Raw genomic sequence first — 6,642 nt, forward strand, 5'->3', positions numbered from 1 at the left:
ATGCTTTGTCCTAAATAGGTTATGTTTCTTTCTGATTGGGTTTTAGTGTCATTTCAGTGTTCCAAGTACTTGCCATCTGGCAGTAGTTTAGAAACTTCCTTTTGCTTTCTCATAAATTTTGTTGAAAGCAACCACATAATGAAGAGTAAATGCCTTCTACTTATCCTTAGCAGGAAGCCGGAACTGAGTTCCCTGCAACGCCCTGTCCAGACCCGGCCGCGCTGTCGATGGAGGCCACACTGTGACCTTGACTCCCTTCACATGTCCAGAATTCCTCCTATGAAGATCTTAAAGAGGGGACTGGACAGATGTTTTCTTTCATCTTCACTGGTTAAGACAAGTCTGTGGAATGTAGAACTTTTAGAGAGTTTTTGTTGTTTTGATTTTTGTTTTTAGGCAAACAGCGGGAATTAAAAATGTTTCCTCTAGTCTCCAGAACTGCCTGAGATCAAATTATGTTGATTTCGAAGCAAAAATGATTTCTAAACCTATGAGATTTGATTATAAACCTCGCCCTTGATTTATACTCTTGAGAAATTGCACTCAGAAGCTGTGTCCATAAAAGCCTGGGCACAGTCTTTTGCAATCTGTTAGGCAACTAACTATTTAAGGGTGGGGGTGATAACTAACTGGCACACAATTAATTGAGTTCTGTCTCTAAGTAAGAGGTCACAGATCACTGGAGGCCAGGCAGCTCATTTTGTTCCAAGAGAGCAATACATTCAGATGAATTCCTCAGGGAGGCAGGTGAAGCTGCATGGTTGACTCTTCTTTTGAGAAAGGGAAGAAACTACTGGTCATCTGAAGACTAAAGTGGGTTCCTAAAGGTGAAGATGGAGAAGGAGCTATTATCCTTCCTAATAAATGGAATATTCTGAGCACTCAGAAGGAAGAAGATACAATGCTAATCAATGTAGGACCCAGAGATAAAAAGACTAACAGTTGTGGAAGACAGTACAAGGGTTTGGTCCATGCACGTGGGCGTTTATGACTAACCCCCCAGCGAGCGATGGAGGTGATACGTTGAACGCTGCGGGCCAGGGCAGCCAGGGACACTGCTGGACCTCGGGGCCACCACCGGGCCTTGAGGACAAGGACAGGAGCCAGAGGGGAGGCCCTGAAGGCAGGAGGGTTGGAAGCAAGGTTCCAGGTCGGTGAGAAAATCCCGGTCCCAACATGAGGAAGTGGTAGGTGCTCAATTCATATTTGTGAAAATCCAAAAGAGGGATTTTTTTTTTAAAAAGGAAACTGATTAAAATACTCAGAGAAATCATCTGTAGTAATGTGGTATGTGTTTATTATTCAAATGAATGAGTTATTCAAATGAAGCCAAACTGAGCCAACTATTTCAGAAGCACAAATGGGGACCAGACCGCGAGGGAGACAAACCATTCAACATCCTCCTGAGGAAACATGGAAAGCACTACACTCCTCTGAAGCGTCGGCAACAATTAGTACAGATGCTCATGTTTTTAAAAAGCAGCCGAGGAACAAAGAGGAGAAAGCAGTGACAACAAGCAAGGTTTTATAAAAACATGATAAAAGAGGATAACACACTAAGATGTCACGGAGACCCATGGGAAGGCCAACTGCGGTTTTAAAAGAAGCTCCTTGCATCTCAGGATGGGAGGGAGGCAGCGGAAACAGAAGCGTGTGAGCCGAGAGCGCGGCGGGAGGCAGGGAAGCAGAGCGGGCGTGGGAACCTCCACGAGATGATGTGCGGAGACCTGCGCCCCCAGCAGACCCAGCAGACCCAGCAGACAGGCCTCAACCTGCTTTTCTCCCACAACATACGTCGTGGTGCTCAGAGAAACTTCTGTGACGGGATCTGGAAAGACTGTCACCGCAAACTAGGCTTCAAAGCCAGCTCTTCCCGGCAAATTCCATTTAGGTCTTCCAGAGAAAACTGACATCAAAAGCCAACACTGTGTAAAGCAAGAAAGAGACCAGCGGAGCCCTTCTCATCCGACAGGGTTGCCTCGACACTAGTGAACCTTGGAGAGCCCCTCCCTGACAGCCCTTTCTGCGTCCCCACAAGATCCGTATTTACTGTCTCCCCAGCCATAGAAGCAGCAGGCCACGCTCCTGGAGGTGGATGCTGCTAAGGAAAGAGACTCAGAGGGAACTACACTCCAGGCCTGAGAATGAATATGGTTATACACTTGTGTTTTTGTGAGCCAGCTGGGGATTATTTATTTTGCTATTTTTAGGTCCAAAAATCTGAGCCTCCTCTCCCTACCACTAGCTGTTTTGAAGTTAGAAAACAGAGCCAATTTAAATACTAGCCCAAGCAAAACATCCCAGAGACAGGTGTTCGCAGAAAAGCGAAAATAAGTTCAAATTCAAAAAGCAAACAAACAAGAAAAAGATTTCGGGATTGTCTGCGTTACTGTTTTATGTTAGGAATGTGAAGACAATCTCATGGAAATAAAGTTTAAGTGTTCATTTCCAAGTTCACTACAAGGGCAAGAGCCCTCCTCTAATTTCTTCTCAGCCAAACCTTCCCCGGTGGGATCCTATAAGGTCAATTCCCCAAACACCAGAGACAGTCACACTCAAATTAAACAGAACAGGGTTTTTGCAAAGCCAAATAAGAATACATTTTTAAAGTGATCTTTGTCACATTTTCCCCTCTGCTAATAATAAGAAATAACATTTATTGAGCAAGAACTTGGCAAAGCACTTTACACGTATTTCATCTCATTTAAACCTCACAAAGCCCTGTGACAGACCTGAACTATGGAGAAATCAAGAAGTTTTCTCAAAGCCATGGAGTTAATAAATGGTTTCAAGGCTTTTAATCTTCAACCACTGTGCTGCTCCATTAATGTGGATAATTGAATATTACCCAGAAAAATACAGTAGCCAGAGCAACCCATGATCCATCCAATCAATTCACGTTTTAAATTTTATAGACACTTTAAAACTTTTTATTATGGAAAAATTCAAACATACATAAAGAAAACAGTATGATGAACCGGCATGTACTGGTCACACAAATTTAATAATTACCAATAGCCTGCCATTCTTGCATGATCTTTACCTCTTCCTACTCCTTGTTCTATTATTTTTTTTGCAGTTTTTTTGAGGTAAAACATACCTACACCAACATGCACAAATCTCAGCAGTATAATCTGACAAATGGACACACACCTGTAATCCATGCCCCTCCTGTGATTTAGAACATTCCCATCTTTCCAGAAGGGCCTCCATGTCCCCTCCCAGTCATCCTTTCCTACCCCCAGATGGAACCAGTTTTTTTTTCCCCTCCCACCTTAGTTTTGCCTCTCTCGAGTTTCTCTAAATGGAATCACACAGCATGTCCTCTTGTGTCTGGCTTCCTTTGCTCCCCGTGTTTATGAGGTTTATCCAGCATTGGTGAATGTATCAGTAGTCCATTCTCCAGGTGAATGCACCCCAATTTGTCAACCTGTTCTCCTACTGAGGCACAGATGGGATGTTTCCTTCTCTAGCTGTTATGAATCAAGCTACTGTGAACATTCCTGTACAAGCCTTTTTGTGAATGTGTGTTTCGTTTCTCTGGAGTGAGATTTCCAAGTCAAAGGACAGGTGTATGTTTGATTTTTATGTGAAACTTTTCCAAAGTGGATATACTCTTTTATGTATTTCCACTGGCAGTGTTGCTTATAGCTCACCAACATTTGATGTTGTTAATCTTTTTACTTTTAGCCGTTCTAACAGGTGTGTGGTACTAGTTTACTGTGGTTTTAATCTGCATTTCTCTGATGACTAATGATGAGCGTCATTCTGTGTGCTTGCTGACTGTTCACACATCTTCCTTTGTGAGGTGTGGGTTTAAGATTACTGTCCATCTTTTTAAAAGTGGGTTGTCTTTGTTACTGAGCTGTGGAGTTCTTTATATACTCTGGATTATTTATTAGATTATGCATTTGCTACCGTCTTCTTCCAGGCCATGGATTGCTTATTTATTTTCTTAAAAGTGTTTCTAATAAACAGAAATATTTTGAAAAGCAACTTTATTGTGGTATAATTTCTGTATAGTAAACTACACATATTTCAGGTGTACAATTTGGTGAATTCTGATAGATGTATACACCCATGAAACCACCACCACAATTAAGACAGCTAACATTTCCATCACTCCCCAAGAGGTACAAAGTTCGAACTCCCAATTTATCCTTTCCTTCCCCCTTTATCCCCTGGTAACCACGAGTCTGTTCTCTATAACTGTAAGTCTTAAACAGAAATATTTAATTTTGAAGAAATCTAACTTACACTTTTTTTCTTTTACGGTTATTGCTTTCTGAGTCCCATCTGAAAAAGAGCTGCCTGCACCCCCTCCGTGGAGGTAGCCTCCTGTGTTCTCTTTCTAAAGCTTTACAGTTTCGCTTCCACACTAGGTCTAGAATCCATCTTCGATTAAGCTTTGTATCTGATGTGAGGTATCAGTTGGGATTCATTTTCCCACACGTGGTTGCCCAGTTATTCCTGAACCCTTTGTTGAAAACACTACTGTTTCCCCATTGAGTTACCCTTGTCCTTTTGACAAACATCAACTGGCTACATAAGTGAGGATCTATTTCTGGACTTTCTGTTCTGTCCTTATTTTTCTCTTCTGTACTTTTTCTCTCTTCTGCCAGAGCCACACTGTTTTGATGATTGTGGCTTGATACTGTAAATCTTCATTCAGGTAACTGAAGTCCTCTAGCTTTCTTCTTCTTAAAGATTGTTTTGGCAAGTCTAGGTCCTCTGCATGTCCATATAGATTTTATAATTATCTTGTCAATTTCTACATTACAAAGCTGGCTGAGATTATATTGAATCTCTGCACTACTTTGCAAAAAACTGACATTTTAACAAGAACGAGTCTTCCAATCAATATGGTATCTCTTTCCATTTACTTGAATCCTTTTTTTTTTCCTTTGGCAAGACTGAGTATTTACCTGACAGAAACAAAGTTATTCTTTTTTTTTTAAAGTAGCTTAAATGAAATACAATTGATACACAAAAAACCCTGCATATATTTAATGTATGCAATCTGATGACCCTGGACATATGCATACACTCATTACACCACATTGGAATCTTTAAAAGGAAGAAATGTTATCAGAAATACATTATTCCAAGGTTAAAGGTGATTTCTATTCTATTCTACCCTACCAAAAACATTATCAGCTGTTGTATTATTTTGGTCAGAGGTTACCTTTAATAATAGTAAATAGGAAAAAATATGTTCCCTAAAATATAAATAAAGGAAATATATAAAAGCTAATCAAGCAAGATGTCCGCCACTGTATTAAAATACATTTCTGTTTCTTCTGTACAGCACAGGGAGCTATATTCAATATCTTGTAATAACCTTTAATGAAAAAAATATGAAAACAAATAGATGTCTGTATATGCATGACTGGGACACTGTGCTGTACATCAGAAATTAACACATTGTAACTGACTGTACTCCAATTAAACAAAAATACATTTCTGTTTGTTTGGAGTATACATTTTTTTAGCAGCTGTTAAAGGGACATAGTCTACCTAAAAGTAGTGGAAATCAGTCACAAAATTTGAGGGCCTGACGTGTTGGACAACGTAAGTGAAAAAAAAAAAAAAAAGGAAAGGAAAGTAGATGCTGGGTGAAAGATAACAGAAAGTGGAAACCCCAGCTTTGTAATGGCAGCACAAGATAGCCTCTCGTGTTAACGTCTTAAAAATAGTCAAGTGTGATCTGTTAAAGAGAAAAGGCATCGGCTGGCGTGCTCTGTGATATCTGGCACTCTGGTGTCACAAGTCAGACTCTTGTCACAGTACAAAGACACGAAGTGAGCAATAAGCAGTTCTGTAACAGACCAGGGAAAACCCTCAGCACGGAGCTGAGGGAGGAGGGTGTGGCCTCAGCAGTACTTTCTATGGGACTAACACCCAGCAACGGTCAAGTCTTATGCACTCCAATTAATTAAAAGCACTAATGAAATTTTGAATGTGATTTAGGTACCTCTTTCCCCTTGTGAATAAAAGGTGCCTGAAAGATAACCGAACCAAATCGTTAAACTACTTTTCTCTACTGTGTAGTAGAGATGACTTGGCTTAGAACCTGGCACTTACAGGACAAAGTGTCAATCTTTAATAATTTAAAAAACATGCTGATTCTTGAAACATATGAATGAAACTATTAAAATATCCAGTACTCCCCAAAGGTATGCCAGCATCAACAATATTGCCCACATTCTAAATATGTTATTTAACTATGTGCATTCAACTCTAATTAGAATCATGAAATCATGCCAGATCTCCAAGAGGTGTGTGCGTGTGTGTGTGCGTGTGTGTGTGCGCGCGTGTGTGTCGGAGGTGAGGGTCACAGGGAGATTAGAAGCCCCTTTCTTCTAGTTAGATGTTCTCCAGCACTGCAGTCTTTCCATTTTTCCCTAAAAGAAGGACTGGACAGACACTACCGAAAGGAAATGTTGCCAGGCCTGGAGAAGCATGTGCTACTGCTTTAAAATAAACACGAAAGGGCCGGCCTTGGTTCTGCACATCTCTGGGTTACTTATGCTCACTTGCACAGCCCCTCCCCGGCACAGCTGTGGAACAGGCAAAATTTATCTTTAGATTCTGCTACTTCCCTGTCTGGGCCACTGGCCTCTCTTCTGGGTCCATCCAAGA

The sequence above is a fragment of the Camelus bactrianus genome, chromosome 6, assembly GCF_048773025.1.
Source record: "Camelus bactrianus isolate YW-2024 breed Bactrian camel chromosome 6, ASM4877302v1, whole genome shotgun sequence".
NCBI classification, from domain to species: domain Eukaryota; kingdom Metazoa; phylum Chordata; class Mammalia; order Artiodactyla; family Camelidae; genus Camelus; species Camelus bactrianus.